The sequence below is a fragment of the Dipodomys merriami genome, unplaced genomic scaffold (genome assembly GCF_024711535.1).
Source record: "Dipodomys merriami isolate MVZ:Mamm:240054 unplaced genomic scaffold, mDipMer1.0.p SCAF_59, whole genome shotgun sequence".
Lineage (NCBI taxonomy): Eukaryota > Metazoa > Chordata > Mammalia > Rodentia > Heteromyidae > Dipodomys > Dipodomys merriami.
The window spans coordinates 4,034,556-4,052,711 of NW_027206168.1; positions in this window are offsets into that span (position 1 = coordinate 4,034,556).

The following is an 18,156-nucleotide window of genomic DNA, read 5'->3' on the forward strand; positions in this document are numbered from 1 at the left end:
ATGTAGACTGGCACTGCACAAAGAGTCCAGAATTAATAAAAATAAAGAATCCTGGACCATTTGCTTGGTTTTTCCAAAATGCATCTAATTGTGAAATAGTATTGAGAGTAAAGTTCCATTTTTAGGCAATAGAATAGTACTGTAAATGCTAACTTATATTGAGACAAAATTACATTGCACAGAGAGATTAACCTTTTTTTAACCCGCCTTTTCCATTTTTTTAATACAACCCAAGGGTCCATTTTTAAGAATACTAATCCCATGACCCACATTATTCTCCGGTTTTCTGTCTGTAAAGAAAAGAAAGAAGGAGATGCACTTTCATGGAATGGGCATAGATACCCATCTGACTAAATGGGCCATGCCTTAGACCATGCTGGTCTGTAGGGCTAGATGAGCGTGCCTTTCTGCCAGCTCACACCCTTACCTCTCCTAGGGCTAGATGAACTGCATCTATCTTGCCAGCTCATCATTTACCCCTTGAGGATAGTAAACACTGGCCCATCCTATGGCCAAATAACTGGATTACAGTACTAACAGTTTTATGCATTAAAATACCAGATTATCTAGAACATGTTTACACACACACACACACACACACACACACACACACACACACACATACACACATTGTACACAGAGGTCTTAAACTGTGCAAAATGACTATCAACTGTAACTGGAATTCCAGTGGCAAGAGATACTTTTGCCCATAGTACCATAGAACCATGGTGGTCAGTGTTAGAAAAACTTAAATACTTTTGCCAACAACCAAACAGAGACTCTTACAGATAACCAAGATCTAGATGTTGAGACAAACTTTGCTAGCAAAGCAAATCAGCTGGCCTCAGAGTCCAGAGCCTGCAAAAACAGGCAACTTTGTTACCAAGACACATCAGCTTATGAATTGACCTTTGAGTACCTTTAGATGGTGAAGGAGGAGGAGTAAACTTTCAAACTACCAATGTTAACTAGGGGTCATAATTAGGCCCATGGCCACCTGCACACTGCCTCCAACTGCCCATGAGTGAGGGGGACACTGCAGGCCTGCGACCCTCGCCAGATGCTGGAACTTTGACTCTTGGGCGTAGAGATGTCTAAAGAATAAGGAACAAGGACACAGAAAACAAGGATCCACACTACAAACTGGTACTGATTTTTAAGAAAACAGATAAAGATAAGACCAAGACAGAAACACAAAAATGGAAGCCTTCTGGTAAGCCTGATCCAGAGATCTCCCACTTCAGCTGTAACCAAAACTCTCTATTGTCCTGAGAACCTGCTGGATAGGCCTGATCAGAGATCTCCCACTTCAGCAGTACCAGAAACCCTGAGCACATCTGTTCCCCAACAGTCGCAGATGGATTGATCCCTAGAAAACAGAAAAACAGACCAACACACACACACACACACACACACACACACACACACACACACACACACACACACACACACACACACACACACACACACACACACACACACACACACACACACACACACACACACACACACACACACACACACACACACACACACACACACACACACACACACACACACACACACACACACACACACACACACACACACCCCAACCAGAGAAAAACAGAAACTTACTCTGGAGGTGTCCTAAGTGACTCCAAAATATTTAGCTGCCTGACAGGCATCCATGCACTGGCTGTTGGAGCCACAGAAAAGCCAACAGTCCTTGAGAAAGGTCTTAAGTGGTGCTTAAGGTCTCCCATCCCTTGACAACTAGTTCATCAAGGCCATCTGCCAATGGCCTCAAAAAATCCCATTGTGAGCCTGAGGGCAACCAATCTGAGCAAAGGGGCAGAACCTGCTGCGTTAGTGATAAATAGGGGAGCAGCCTGCCTGCTGTATACTTGCTTGCCAGATTTTTGGCTGATGGTAGACCTTTCTGTGAAACTAAATTTTACCTTGCTGAGGCAATTCTTTGTTTTTCTATCATTGTGATTCCTGTAGTTCCTGGAGAATATATTTATAATGACAGCAAGAAGGATCTGTCATGCATATTTGGTAATGTGCTAAATAGCACTTGTCACTCATAAAGCATGACAGTGTGGAGGTTGCTTCAGTCAGTCTGGGGGAATATCGTTTCCTAACTCTTGAAAAGTCCTGTGTGGGTCAGTGACATTGTTATTGGGTGTTTATTTATTTATTTACTTTTTTTTTTAATTTTTTTTGTGCAGGTACAAGTGCTTAAACTCAGAGCATTGAGCTCTTCCTTGGCATTTTTTTGCCCAAGGATAGTACTCTGCCACTTGAGTCCCACCTCCATTTCTGGCTTTTTGCTAAAATTGGAGATAAGGATCTCCTGGACTTTTCGACTTGGGCTGGCTTCAAGTCTCAATCTTTAGATCTCAGCGTCCTGAGTAGCTAGGATTATAGGTATGAAACACCAGCAAATGGCCTGTACCCAGATTCTTTGCATTATTTTTATGAATGACACATACTGTAATTTATAAACTCTTACATAAAAGCTAATCTGCATGGCAAACAATCTAACATATAGGTTCATAGTATCTCCTAGTGTCACCAGTGGCAAAGAATAGCTGTTTCTGAGCTTGTGAAAATACAGTCTACAATTGCTTTAGTGAGAAGAATGTCCTCTAGGCACTCCCAGAAAATAGAAGGGATCTGTAACAGAATAAAGTAATTCTTAAATGTCCACTTCTCTGCTTCTCATCTCTTCCTTAGTTCTCTTCCCACAGATTTTCCAACCTATTTCTTGGAGACCATTGTTTTCCTAAATTTTAGGGAAATATTCCAGCAGCATTTGCCACCATGTTTAAGTGTGGACAACAGATGCTTGGGTCTTACCTTTTGCTGTTCTGTCTTGTCATTTAACTGAAGAATAGTGATTATAGACACTGAGTGTAAAATCTGAGAGTAGTAGTTTCTTCCATTTCAAAAACTAGTAGTTTCTGCCATTAACAAAAAAAAACTAGAGTATTAGGTTCTTTCCTGATTCTCTAATGCTCATCTATTCATCTGGTGGGATTGGTTTTCTCTACTTTTTTCCATATTTACATTGATCTTCCTCTTCTGTGTGTAAGATGTCTTTGTGTTTCTTCTGCAAAACAGGTTTAGTGGGGATAACTTGTTTCATGGAGTGTTGGTTTTTTAAAAAAAAAATTATTTTAAAGATACTATACAGAGGGGTTACAGTTAGATGAGTAAGGTAATGAGTACATTTGCTATCAAGCATTGTTAGCCTCTCCTTTGTTTTTCCCCTACTACCCCTTCTCCCCCACCTGCCTAATTCCTTCCTCCCAACACCCCGAAGTTGCAAAGTTCATTTTCAACATAGTGTCTTGTACATCTCATTGTTACAATGGGTCAACCTGTATCCTTCTTTCAGCATTTTGTTATTTCCCCTCCCCTCCCCAAATTAGAAAAATGTATGTACAAGATGCAGGGCACAGGAATCAAATACAGTAACAACAGGGATTATACCATGGGGAAGTACATACAAAAGAAACAAAAAAAAATCACATAGCACATTAAAAACAACAGTGACAAAGGAAAAACCCCTTGTGTCCCTATCTTGGGGTTCATTTCATTAGCATCTTATTATATGGTCATGTATACATAGCTTTTGACCTTTTCTGCTTCCCTGGTAAGATTATCCTAAACATATACTGGTTAAAGCAAGTAAGGGGAACCATGTTTCTTTGGGTTTGGCTTACTTCACTTAATATAATTTTTTCCAAATCTTGCCATTTCCTAACAAATGGGGCAGTGTCATTCTTTCTGATGGAGGCATAAAATTCCATTTTATATAAATGTATATATGTGTGTGTGTGTGTGTGTGTGTGTGTGTGTATACATACATATGTATATATATATATATTTACAAATATATATACCACATTTTGTTGATCCGTTTATCTACTGAGGGGCATCTGGGTTGGTTCCATATCTTAGCTATGGTGAATAAGGCTGCAATAAACATAGTTGTGCTGGTAGCTTTAGTATACCCTTGTTTGTGATCATTTGGGTAAATGTCCCAAAATGGAATTGCTGGGTTATAAGGGAACTCTAGGTATAGTATTTTGAGGATCCTCCATATTGCTTTCCAAATGGTTGAACAAGTTTACACTCCTACCAACAATGCAGTAGGGTTCCCTTTTGGCCACATCCCTTCCAGCATCTGTTGTTATTAGATTTATTTTTTTTATTTTTTATTTATTTTTTTTTTGGTCATGGGGCCTGAACTCTGGGCCTGGGCACTATCTCTCAGCTTTTCAGCTCAAGGATAGTGCACTACCACTTGAGCCACAGCACCACTTCCAGATTTTTCTGCTTATGTGGTGCTGAGGAATCGAACCCAGGGCCTCATGCATGCAAGGCAAGCACTCTAACCACTGGGCAACCTTCCCAGCCCCTTGTTATTAGATTTCTTGATTATAGCCATTCTAACTGGGGTGAAGTGGAATCTCAATGTTGTTTTGATTTGCATTTTTTTATGGCCAGAAAAGTTAAGCATTTCTTCATATGTCTCATTTCGTCCTCCAAGAAGTCTCTCTTTAAGTCTTTAGCCCACTTATTAATGGAGTGGTTGTTTCTTTTAAGTATTTGCTGTTAGGAGATTTAATTCTTTGAGTTCTGAGTATATTTTAGATATGAGGCCCTTTTCTGTTGTATGGCTAGTGGAGATCTTCTCCCAATCTATGGGCTTTCTATTGCTCTTGCTAGCTATGTCCTTTGCCATGCAGAAGCTCTGCAGTTTCATGAAATCCCATTTGTGCAACTTTCTTTGATTTGTTGTGTTTCTGGGTCTTTATTAAGAAAATTTCGGCCTGTGCCAAGGAGACCTAGGGTTTCTCCTGTTCCTTCCTGTAATGTTTTCATGGAGTCTGCTTTGACTTCGAGGTCTTTGATTCATTTGGAGTTGATTCTGGTGCAGGGTAATATATAAGGATCTAGCTTTAGTTTTCTACAAGTGTTTAACCAATTTTGCCAGCACCATTTACTGAAGAGGCTGTCTTTCTTCCATCCTGTTTTTTAGCTCCTTATTGAAGATTAGGTGGCTATAGGTCTGTGGGTTCATTTCTGGCTCTTCAGTTCTATTCCATTGGTCCTCAGCTCTGTTCTTGTGCCAGTACCAACCTGCTTTGATTGTTATGGCTTTATAGTTATAGCACTGTTCTTTCTGCTAAGGATTGTTTTTGCTATTCAGGGTCTTTTATTGTTCCATATGAATTTTTGGATTGCTTCTTCTATTTCATTGAAGAATGAGGTTGGAATATTGATAGGTATCACATTAAATTTTGATAGATAGCCGTTAGCAGTATTGCCATTTTCACGATGTTAATCCTCCTAGTCCAGGAGCATGGGAGGTTTTTCCACTTCCTTAGTTCTGTTTTAATTTCCTTTTTGAGATTTTTAAAGTTTTCATAATAGAGGTCCTTCACTTCTTTAGTTAAGTTAACTCCTGGGTTTTTTTTTTTTTTTTTTTTGTGGGGCTATTACAAAAGGATTTGGTCTCCTAATTTCAGCCAGCTCTTCTCATTATTGGCATACAGAAAAGCCATTGATTTTTTTTTTCTTTTCTGGTCATGGGGCCTGAACTCTGGGCCTGGGCACTGTCCCCCAGCTGTTCAGCTCAAGGCTAACATTCTATCACTTGAGCCACAACGCAACTTCCGGCTTTTTCTGCTTATGTGGTGCTGAGGAATCGAACTCAGGGCCTCATGAATGGAAGACAAGCACTCTACCACTGAGCCACCTTCCCAGCTCAAAGCCATTGATTTTTGAGGGCTAATTTTATATCTTCTACTTTGCCAAAGTTTCGGATCAGCTCAAGTAACTTGGGAGTGGAGTCCATGGGGTTCTTTAAATACAAGAACAGGTCATCTGCAAAAAGGGAGAGTTTTACTTCATCCTTCCCTATTTGGAGCCCCTTTATGTTTGCATCTTGTCTTATTGCTCTAGCTAGGCATTCTAATACTAAATTGAAGAGGAGTGGAAACAGTGGACATCTTGTCTCATTCCTGAATTTAGAGAAAATGGCTTTAGCTTTTTGCCATTAACTATAATGCTGGCTGTAGATTTGTCACACACAGCCTTTATTATATTGAGGAATGTTCCATGGATTCCTAGTTTCTCCAGAGCTTTCATCATAAAGGAGTGTTGGATCTGGCCAAATGCTTTTTCTGCATCTATTGAGATAATCATGTGATTCTTATCCTTGCTCTTGTTGATGTGATGAATTATATTAATTGATTTGTATATATTGTACCAGCTTTGCATGCCTGAAATGAATCCTGTTTGATCAATATTGTATGATTTTTTTTGATGAGTTGTTGAAGTCGATTGGCCAGAATTTTGTTGAGAATCTTTGCATCGATGTTCATCAAAGAAATGGGTCTATAGTCTCTTTCTTTGATGAGTCCCTGCCTGGTTTTGGGATGAGGGTGATGATGGCTTCATAGAAAGAGTTTGATAATGAACTTTCACTTTCAATTTCATTGAAGAGTTGGAGGAGTATTTGTGTGAGTTCTGCTTTGAAGGCCTTGTAGAATTTAGCTGTAAATCCATCTGGTCCTGGGCTTTTCTTGGGTGGGAGGTCTTTTATTGCTGTTCCTATTTTGATGTTTGATATGGGTCTGTTAAGTTCATTTAAATCATCTTGGTTTAGTTTGGGCATGTCAATATTTGCTAGAAATTTGTCCATTTCTTCCAGATTCTCAAACATTGGAGAAGTATTCTTACAATGTTCTGAATCTTGGTTGTTTCTGTGATGAAGTTTCCATTCTCATTCCTGAGTTTGTTTATTTGGGTGTGTTCTCTTCTTTTTCTGATAAGATTTGCTAAGGATTTGTCAATTTGTTAATATTTTTCAAGAACCAACTCTGTTTTGTTGATTCTTTCTATGTTTTTGTTTTGGACTCTAATTCATTTAATTCTGATTTAATTATAATTTTTTGGTGTTGAATTCTAATTTGATTCCCTTGTGGTCTGAGAGAATACAGGGCATAATTTCAATGTTTCTGAATTTGGACAAATTTACTGTGTGACCTAAAATGTCATCTATTTTGGAGAATGTTCTGTGTGCTGTTGAGAAGAATGTGTATTCTGATGCTGCTGGGTGAAATATCCAATAGATGTCTGTTAAGTCTAGTTGGTCTATGCAGTTGTTTAGATCCAAGTTTTCTCTGTTGAGTTTTTGCCAGGTTGATCTATCCAGTAGACAGTAGTGTGTTTAATTAATGTCTTTGGATCTATGTGAGATTTTAGGCAAAGTGGTGTTTCTTGGATAAATTTGGGTGCTCTGTTATTTGGTTAATAGATGTTTAGAATTGTAAAATTCTCCTGAAGGAGAGATCCCTTTATTAATATGTAATTACTTTCTTTATCTCTTCTCACTAATTTTAATTTGAAGTCTGTTTTATCTGATATTAGGATTGCAACTTCTGCCTGTTTATGGAGGCCATTTGCTTGGTAGATTTTATTCCAGCCTTTCACTTTCAGAATATATTTGTTTTGTGGGCAAGTATGTCTCTTGAAGGCAGCAGATAGAAGGATCTTGCTTTTTGATCAAACTAGACAATCTGTGTCACTTAATTGGAGCGTTAAGTCCATTAATATTGAGAGTTAGGACTGAGAGGTGTTTGGTAGTTCCTGCCCACCTTCTTGGGGGCTGTGCCAACTGGGTTCTTTCTATGATTCTCAGATTCTCTGGGGGCCATTTCTCAGCCATTTCTCTTTATCATGCTCTTGTTGGTTTTCTTTCTTGCTTTCTTTTTTGTCAGTCATGGGGCTTGAACTCTGGGCTTGGGTGTTGTCCTTGTACTCTTAGCTCAAGGCGAGCACTCTACCACTTGAGCCACAGCACCACTTCCAGTTTTCTAGTGGTTTATTGGAGATAAGAGTCTCACAGACGTTCCTGCCCAGGCTGACTTTGAACCGCAATCCTCAGATCTCAGCTTCCTGAGTAGCTAGTATTACAGGCATGAGCCACCGGCACACAGCTTCTTGTTGGTTTTCTATGTGTAGGACATCTCTAAGTACCTTTTATAATGTTGGTTTGGTGAAGATATATTGTTTCAATTTTTCTTTGCTGTGAAGGTTTTTATTTCTCCTTCCATGATGAAGGACAGAAGAAGAGTTTAGTTGGGTACAGTATTCTTGGTTGATAGTTGTTTGTCTTTAGGACATGGCATACATCATTCAGGTTCTTCTTGCTTTCATAGTCTCTGCTGAGAAATCTGAAGTTATTCTGATTGGATTCCTTTTATAGGTGATTGATCTTTTCTTCCTGACAGCTTTAAGGATTCTTTCCTTGGTCTTTATTGGTCCTGTGTGGATTACAATATGACAGTGAGGTCCTGTTCTGGTTTGGTCTACTTGGGGTTCTAAAGGCTTCTTGTATCTGAATGGGCCTATTTTTTTGCATGTTTGGGAAGTTCTCTGCTAGAATTCTGTTAAATAAATTTCCTAGACCTTTAACTTCTGTCCTTAGGGTTTCCTCTATACCCATTAGCCTTAAATTAGGCCTTCTGATGATATCTTCTGAATGTTGAGTAAACCTATCATATTTCTTGGATTTGTTTTGAATATTTGTCTGTTCTTTCTCTATAATGTTTAGGCTATCTTCAACCCCAGAGATTCGATCTTCTTCATTGTCTAACCTACTGTCAAGGCTTTCTGTTTTTTTATTTCCCTTCCTTCTAGTTGGTCAGATTTGATAGCTTCAATTTCTTTGTTGGTGCTTTGTTTTAGATCTTGTAAGGACTTCTTTACCTCCTTAATTTGGTTTTCAGTGTTCATTCTCAAATCCCTTAGTTGATTGGTTATAGTTTCATTGGACTCCCTTGCCTTCTGTTGGACTTCATTCAGCATTCCCTTTGTGGACTCCAGGGATTCCTCCAGCTTTCGGTTTATGGATTCCATGAGTGCCTCTATTAATCTTTGGTTATTTGCATCCCACTCATGCAATTCCTCTACTAGTCCTTGATTAGCCTCCTCAAAGTCACAAAATAACCTCATCATGCTCATGCATTTGCCTATCATCCTCACACAGAGCCCTTAGCAGGCTTTCATCTTTTCATTCAGCATGTTTACCAATAGTGTTTATAGAGCATTTTGGAAGCTCTCCTTGATTATTAATTAACTGGCTCTATTGCCTGATTATGAATGGGAGTTGAGATACCTGGAATTGCCATTTTTCTATATGGTTTGTTTAGGTATGAAAGCAAAACGAATTCTGCACTAGAACACTATTTTAAGGCAAGCATCAACCCAGAGCCCAGTAGTTGCAAGATTATTTGATGCAGTCACAATGTGTACAAATTCAAACTAGTTCAACAAGAAACAACTAGGGATCAATGGACTAAGAAAATCAAAGGAGTCAGTTGACCAGAAATTAGGTTTAGGGAGAATTGTGAGGAGAAAACAAGATTAGAGGAATGTGGGGAAAGAAAGGAAGAAAGGAAGATAACTGACCTAAATTCAGAGAAGAAAAAGAGAGAAGGAAAGGAGAAGAGAGATAAAGAAAAAGGAAAAAAGAAAAATAAATATAAAAATTTTTAAATGAAACAGTTAAGAAATTATATAAATATAAAGTAATAATATCACAATTAAAGGAGTTAAGGCTGAGAGTTTGTGAAATGAGTAATCTATATCTGAATTAAGTATGCACACAATGAAGGATAAGGTCTAATAATTGAAGACAGATATGTGTCTGGGGATGAACAGTACAGCAATTAAGTACAGCAAAAAAAAAAAACAAAACAAAAAAAAAACAAGGGACCAAAATGGAAAAGAGTAGAAAGAGACTTTAAGAAAAACTAAAATAAAAGTTATGAAAAAATAGAAAACAATTAAATTTTTTTAAGTTAGGTAGAAAAAAGAATTCTTCAATTTTTTTTTGGGGGGGGGATATCTTGTGTCTCCCCTGTGTCCATAACCAATCTCTTGGTGGAGTGTCTGGTTTGTTTATGGTGTTTGGTTTTCCTGTGTCTTGTTTGAGCAGGCAGAACAAAGCTCTGCCTTTACCAAGGACATTATGACCCTCCTCCCAGGCTAGATCAATGGGAGGGCTATCCACTTTGAATGTCACAAAAGAGGGAGATGTCTGTTTCCTCTAGCTTTGAGTTGCTGTGAGGGAGCTAGGTTGTGGGTAAGGTTGAGGCCTGTCAGCTATCAGTAGCTTTTCCCTGAGGACCCAGCCCAGTCTGGAGCCATTCTCAGGATTTATGTGTATCGAGTTTCCAATTGTTTTTCTTTTACCCTCCTGAGGCTGGAATTTCTGCCCCTGCTACAGAGGGGTGGGGCAGCCTCTGGCTCTGTTTACCCAGTGAAGAAAGTCAGCTCAGCTCCTTCTGCCTGGGAAGGGCAACTTTCACCAGGGATAGAGCTGAGCCCCACAGGTCAGGTTCCTTTGCCCTGTTGAATGTTGCCCATTGTCTTCTTCAAAGGCCTGATTTATTGCTAGCTTCTCTGGCCCAGTCTTTGTCAGTATCAAAGATGGAGTTCTTCTCTGGTGGTGAAGGAGAAGCTACCTTCTCACAGCTGCTCATGAGAAGGAGTGAGGATGTCTTGTGAGGTACTCATGCCTTTCCCTTAGTTTCTGGGCCGTCCTTGGTCTGCACTGTCTGTGGTCAGCAGGATGATTTCTGCTCCTTGCTGGAGGTGAGTAGAATCCACTCACACACCATCTCTGGCACCTTTGTCCTGGGCTCTGTCTGGTGACACTGCCATGGATGAGTGCTCAAATCTGTCTCCTTAACCAAGCTGCCTGAATTTTTCCCCTCTGGCCAAACTCTCTGTATTATGTGTGTGTCTCTCTAGCCTTGGATTTTTCACTGAAACACTAAAACTGGTTTCTATGTGAGAGCTTGTTTAGGCCCCCCTCCCTCTCCCCCTTCCCCCCCCCACTTCTCCTCTGGCCATGGAGTGTTTATTTGTCTTTTTGTTATGAATGATAGCTGCACTACATAGAGTATTTGGGGTTGGCAATTGCTGTCACACATGAAATACCTTATTCCAAGCTCCTCCTTGATTTTAATGTTAAGAAATCTGTTGTTATGCTGATAAACTTCCCTTTGTAAGTTGTATGCTTAATTTTTTTGTCAGTCATGGGGTTTGAACTCTGGGTTTCATCACTGTCCCTGTGCTCTTCAGCTTAAAGCTAAAGCTCTACCACTTGAGCATCAGCACCACTTCTGGTTTTCTGAGTGGTTTACTGGGGATAAGAGTCTCACAGAAGGGTTGGGAAGGTGGCTCAGTGGTAGAGTGCTTGCCTCACATGCATGAGGCCCTGGGTTTGATTCCTCAGCACCACATAGGCAGAAAAAGCTGGAAGTGGTGCTGTGGCTCAAGTGGTAGAGCACTAGCCTTGAGCTGAAGAGCTGAGGGACTGCACCCAGGCCCAGAATTCAGGCCCCACTACTGACAAAAGAAAAAAAAATCTAGCCAAGAGTCTCAAAGACTTCCCTGCCTGGGTTGGCTTTGAACCACGATCCTCAGATCTCAGCCTCCTTAGTAGCTAGGATTACAAGCATGAGCCACTGGCGTCAGTGTGATATATTTATTTTATACTTCACTTCTTGCTATTATTCCTTATTCTGCATTTTTATTTAACTATAATATATCATGGGGAGGTCTTTTCTGATTTTGCCTGAGTGTTCTAAAAGTTTTCTGCACCTAAATGGATTTATTTTTTATAATTTGTTAAGATTTCTGCTATTACTTAGATGATAATATTCCTTGTACCTTTATCTCCTCTTTCCTATTAATACACATAATTCATAAATTATGTGAATTCCTGAAATTCTTTTCAGGTTTGATTTTTTAATTATATTCTGTATTTTCTACTATGTCTGTTTCTACTCCTCCTTCAAGGCCGGAGCTTCTGTCTTTCATATTGTCTACTATGCTAGACTTTCCACTTTATTTCTCATCTCATTTTGTTATGGAATTTTATCTCTTTCTTGAGATAGTTGATCATGTCTTGCCGTGACTTCTTATTTCATTTATTTGCTTATTTTATTTTATTTATTTGCTTTGATGTCTTTGCTGTATTCTTTCAGCTCATTTGGCTGTTTGCTTTTGCTTTGTATTTATTTAGCTTTCAATCTATATTCTTGTTGGATTCCTTTATTTGTGTTCATTTTATGTTTGTATAGTTGTTTATAAATACATTCTTTCAATTGATCCAACAATGAATTCATACTTTTGAGCTCTGTGTGAAGTTTCTTTCACTTTGCTGTCATTCTGATCCCTTGTTGTATGATTTCTTGTATTTCCATGTTAAAATTTACTTATTTTAAGACACCTTGTGGTTTGGGTTTTAGTCCCCTGAGGTCTTCCTGTTGGGTTAATCTGTTTTTTTACAGAACTGGATATTAGCTGGGTTGATGTGCTGTTTCTCACCCTTGCTATCACTCTTCTGACTTTTCAGATAGCCTCTTTGGGAGAGGACCAAGAAAATCAAGCATACAAGCTGGACAAAATACACACAGCTACAGTAAAGTATCAGTCTCATTTTTGAAGAGCTTTAATAGTTATCACTGCACTGTCATGCATGTCATGACAGGTATGTCATAAGGTCATGATCAAGTGCTGGGAGTAATTGGGTCAATATTGTTAGGCAAGAGTTCCCTGAAACCTGAAAGTGATTGAAGGGGTCCTTCAGAATAGTGACTGGGAAGACTTACTTAAGACTACTGTAGATTCTAAATTCAAAAGAATGACATGATTAATCAAGGTTGATTCTGAGGTATATGGTACCTATGGGAAGGAATAGAGTTTTTTCTGGCTCCAGGCTGTAGTCACATGGCTTTCCTCTGGGTGAAGATGGACACAGCAAATGCCAACTTCATGCGCTTTTCTGTATGTGTATGATAGAACCCATTGAAACTATTAGGTGTGCCTGCAGAACAGTCCCCTCTCCCCTTACTCTTCATGAAGGATAACATGTAGCCTTACCAGAAATCACCTCCCTGAAACTAGTAATCACCTGATTGTCAATCACCTGACTATGAGGTGACCCTAGACCCTGAGGTCACTTCCACATCTTCTGATGTAACTTCCTGAACTGCATCAGTCACATCTTCAGACAATCAGAGGTTCCCCAAGCTCTGAGATCACTGCTGCATCTGCTGTGTTCAGACTGGCATCCCAACTTTCACTATATAATCTCTCTACCATTAGTTCTTGTTCTCTGCATGCCTCCATCTCATGTGGGCCAGCAGTTTGGTCTCCCCACAATAAACTCTTTTCTGCCTAGACTCTGTGGCAGTCTTTTGGTGAATCTTACATATGGTGCCAAAACCCAGGAGAGGATAGTGTCAAGAGTTACTGCAAGGTAAAGGAACCCCACCACAGACTTGTAACTTTACCACTGCTGGCTATGCATCCACCACATTGTCTCCTCTCTATGTATGGTGAATGACTTCCATCTACAGGTCCTCTGCTCATCTATCTGTCTTTTTCAACCTGCTACCACACCAGAGGGATCCCTATGCCTTTTGGCTAGTTTCTTCTCATCTTGGGTATGCCTGAATGAAAAAGTTTACTATATGTCCTTACGGACCTTCTCTACATTTTTACAGATCCCTTCTACATTCTTATTAGCCTTCTATGTCCATACCAGATGACTCCAACCTTATTTTTAATGCAACAATTTCTGCCAATACAATGATAAATGATCAGAGGATACATTCAGGCTTTCTTTGCTCTCCTTACTCATCCTTCTCACTGTCTCTCTAAGCAATCTCACCTCTGCTCATTCTAGCCATCTGCTCTAGAAAGATGACTTGCCTTGTCCTGTAGCAGTTCAATCTGTCAATCTTCCCCTTTCTCTCTCTCTCTTCCCCTTTCTCTCCCATACTCCCTCCTTCCTTATCTCTGTCTCTCTGTCTCTCTCTGTATCTCTCTGTCTCTCTCCCTCTCTCTGTCTCTGTCTCTCTCTCAGAGATGACCTCCCAGATCAGAGATCATTTGCCATTGGAGTGCTTCCATTCCAGCCAACATCCTTTTGGCTAGTGCCCTTGAAAGTGAGATGCAAGCTGGATCCCAGGGACCCCCTGTAGATTCCTGCTTGAAGGCTAGCCATCCTGGGCCAGAGAGTCCACAAGCCCAAGAGTTTTTTCTTCCTTGTTCTTGTCACTACATTGTTCCTCTCTGCAGTCCAAGTTCTATTAGCTAAAATTGTTTCTCTCTATCTCCCCCCTCCCTCCCTCTCTCCTTCTCTCTCTCTGTCTCTCTCCCTCCGTCTTTCCTGAGAGCACCCACATATGTTAAGAGTATGCTCCTTCCTTTCTGTTTGTGTTTTTTGTCTGCTTTTCTGCTTACTTTATAAAGCTCCACCAAATTTTCTTACCATCATGATTTGTCTAGAATTTACCATCTTGGCCACCATAATGAGCTTTGATTTAACAGCCACCCTTCTACCAACTGGTCAAAGGCCCATTTGTATGCTAATGTGTCTCTTTACCAAAAATTTTTAAACGTTTTCTGATAACCAAGACTTAACTGGTTCCACAGGCCAAAAGAAAAAAAAATGAGCAGTTTTAAAGTCAAGCCACAAAGAAGTTCATCAGATTTGGGTGCAAACAAATGTGTCTAATGTCTCTTTCCCAAGTATGTAGGAAGCTTTGAATGCAGAGCTGACAATGTTTTCAATCTTAAATTGTGTCCTAAACTGCTATATTCAGTTAACCAGTTGCTGTTTCAAAACTCTCATCATGTCCACTGTTAAGTTTTGATTTTACAGATTTAAACTCTGCAGCATTTGGTCAGCCCCACAGAGGGATAAATAACTCTTACAAGCATTTATTGGTCAAACTTAACTCATATCCTTAACAAGTTCCAGGTAAGCCTTGCTTAAAAACTATTTCAACTGATTTCCTTATTGCTTCAATTGGTAATACAAAGGGCCTCTGTCATAGACTAACTTAATCTGTCCCTCACCCACCCTTACAACTTGGGGCATACCATCAGTCAAATGAGAAATGTCATCCCAGCAATGAGCAAAAATACCAACTTGGATATGCCATCCCAGCAATGAACAAATGGGACATTATCTCAGCAAGGTACAGACACAACCAGGGAAAAGAATGTCCTGTGACGAGAGTCCATTCAGAAGCAGCTGGAAAACCTACACAGATAAGAGGGGGTGATGTCAGATCCTAAATGGAGTCACTTTCTGCTTGCCCTTTCAAAATGACCAGAGCTGGGGGTGGGGGTCAAAAGAAAATCGTGGCTATCTAATGTTTTGACTGTCTTTCTTCTAACTGGACAGGAACTTATATCTATTATCTGTTATTTCTATTTATAGTGGGTCTACCATCATACTCTATAGTCCAGACATCTATAAACCAGACATCTATAGTCCAGTTACAGGCAATGTTCAAGAGCTCCCACCAGGCCTTTAACCACTCCAATCCAGCCCCAGCTTTTGACTGGTTATTCTTGGCCAGTACACCATGCTTTACCCTGCACAGTTACCAGTTAATCAGTCAGAAATAGTTAGGGATATGATCCACCAACTCCAGGACTACTTGGAATGCCAAAGACAGAACTAGCCAAGTCATCCAATTTTTCTTTTTTTCCCTGAAAGAATAGCTGCCCTTTCTTCTGCCATCTGTGTTTCTTTTGTTCAGCCCTTGCCTCCTAAGACTTCTTTCAGACTTCATCCAGACTCATACACGCATTCACACAGGAACTATTACTGCTGCCTTCTCCTGGACCAGGCAGCCTTTACACCTGAAGCTGACACCCCTTGCCAGTAATAAGTAGCCAGAGGGAATTATCTCCCCTTTAAAACTATCAAGAGGCTGGTTTGTTAGCTCTGCCTTGGAGAACTCTCCCCCTCCCCCCTTCCTCTTAGTGAAATCAAATGCCCAAAACCAGTAATCACCCCTACTTGTCAAACACCTCACTGTCAATCACCTGGCTGTGAGTCAGCAAAGAACCCCAGGCTTTGATGTCACTTCCACATCCTCTGGGGTCACTTCCTGAACTGCCATGATCATGCTTCCCTTGGATATTGAACGGCTCCCCAGGCTTGGGGATCATTTCCACTTCCACTGTGGTCACATATCCTTCCTCCTTTCCCTATATAATCTTGCCACCATTAGTTCTCACTCTCTACATGCTTCCATCTTGTGTGAGCAGGCAGTTTGCTCTATTCTACACGAGCACTTCTGCCTGAACTACATGGCCATCTCTTTTTGAAAAACCTTACAGGAACATTTCAGCTAAAACTTCATTCAACCACAAGTGCCTCACATTCTTGGGCTTATCCTTTCCTCTTCTCCCCTAATATTGGGATCTCAAGGGTCTTTGCAATGTTCCTCCCTTCTACCCCTTTTCTTCCTAGGACTCCTCACCATGAGGTCACATTCTCAATAAGCCCTGAGTCACAGACTGGCATGGACAGGAGCAGACAGTCACAGGAGGAAGAGAGCTCTGTGGCAGAGTGGCTGGGCTGAGAACACTCCCTGATGTCAGGCCTGCTCTGGCCTAAGAAGCCATCCCCAACCCTGCTCCAGCCATGACCTCTAAGGGCACTGCTCCCTTTGGCTCAGGACCTTATATTTGTTCCCCTGGAGGCACTCTGCAGGCATCACCCACAGGCTGACTTTCACAGCATTTCCAATGCTCTGCTCCAGCTGGACCCCACTCAGTTCCCATTCCCACTGCTGGGCCTTTGCCCATTCTGGGTTTCCTGCCAGGAGCACTTCACCAAAGTCTCCTCATGGTCAATCTTCCCCAAGTTTAACTTAAGTCATTCTTTAAAAGCCAGGGAAGATCTGATTTAAGAAAAGGCCCCAGAGAGAGCCCTGGATGCCAGGGGTCCCTCAGGACCAAACTGGGAGCAGAGGCCCCCAGTTTTGATGCATGGAAACGCAAGGGGCAAATCCCTATTCTATTTGTCTCAGTATTAGCTGGAAATTGTGCCTCAAACAAGAGGCTTCTGGTGTGAGTTAAAGAATGAAGGACCTTGAAAAGAATGCAAAGGCCTAGGGGAAGGGCCTCTGGGAGAACTGTGCAGGGAACTAGCAATAAAGTTATGCTGCACAGAGATGAAAATATACAGAATATTTGTCAGAGTGTTGCCTAAGAAGCCAAAGGATCACTGGATTGGGATGAAGTCTCCTTCTTTATGGTATAGTATTCTATGCCTTCATGTCTCAAATTGTGTAGTAGAAGCTTGTTTGTGAGTGTTAGTTATTATCCCCATCTCTGGTCCCCAGCTCCACTCAGATCTGAGCTCCTCCCTACCCTACAGTACGTGCCATACAGCTGGCCGCTCCCTCTCTCTGCCCAGGCAGAGAGGTATTTACCTCATTTCCTCCCTTACTTCCTCTGCCAAACCTACTTGCAACTTGGAAAGGGGCAGGTGCCATTTGCTCCCTCTCCCGGGGAGATAGGGTCCTCTAATAAGCCTTGTAATAATCTTTCTCCTGTGCCTGCCTGCCTCTGTGTGGTCCCCTGGTATGAATTCTCAGTGAGAATTTCCATTGAGCCATCCTGAGAGAAGGTTATTATCATTCCCTTTATTCTACCACCTGAAATCATGAGGCTTTGCTTCTTCATGAATTCTCATGTGAAAATACCTGTTCAATCAGGAACATGAACACACTGCAAATTTCTTCTTAAAGGCCTGAAGAATTGAAAGTTTCATTCCCAAGAAGCAATAAGATTTGGTGTCCAATAGTGAAAAAGAAAACCTGTCCGGATAAATGTAGCCAGAAAACAAACAAACAAACAAAACAACCAATGTGGAGACATCCACTCCTCCCATCTCAAAAAGAGAGAGAGAGAGAGAGAGAGAGAGAAAGAGAGAGAGAGGCACTCAGTCTCTAAGGATCAGGGTGTAGCTCCTAAGGACATGGGTACAGCCTCCAGGGAGATAAGAGTCTTCACAGAAAGGGTGGTATTTTCCAGGAAAAGGGACCGGTGATAGGACAGGGACTTCCAAGGAGGCAATGACTTTACAAAAGCAATTTCCAGGATCTTACCAGACCCTTACTTAAAATGGCTCAGTGGCTGCTTCCTAACTATTACCTAACTTCCTGATTGTAGATTTCTCCCACTCTTTCCCACAGCTCCTCTCCTAGTCCTCCTTCTGTCCCAATGTCCACTGGGCAGGCTGAATTCCTGCTTTATGTCTGC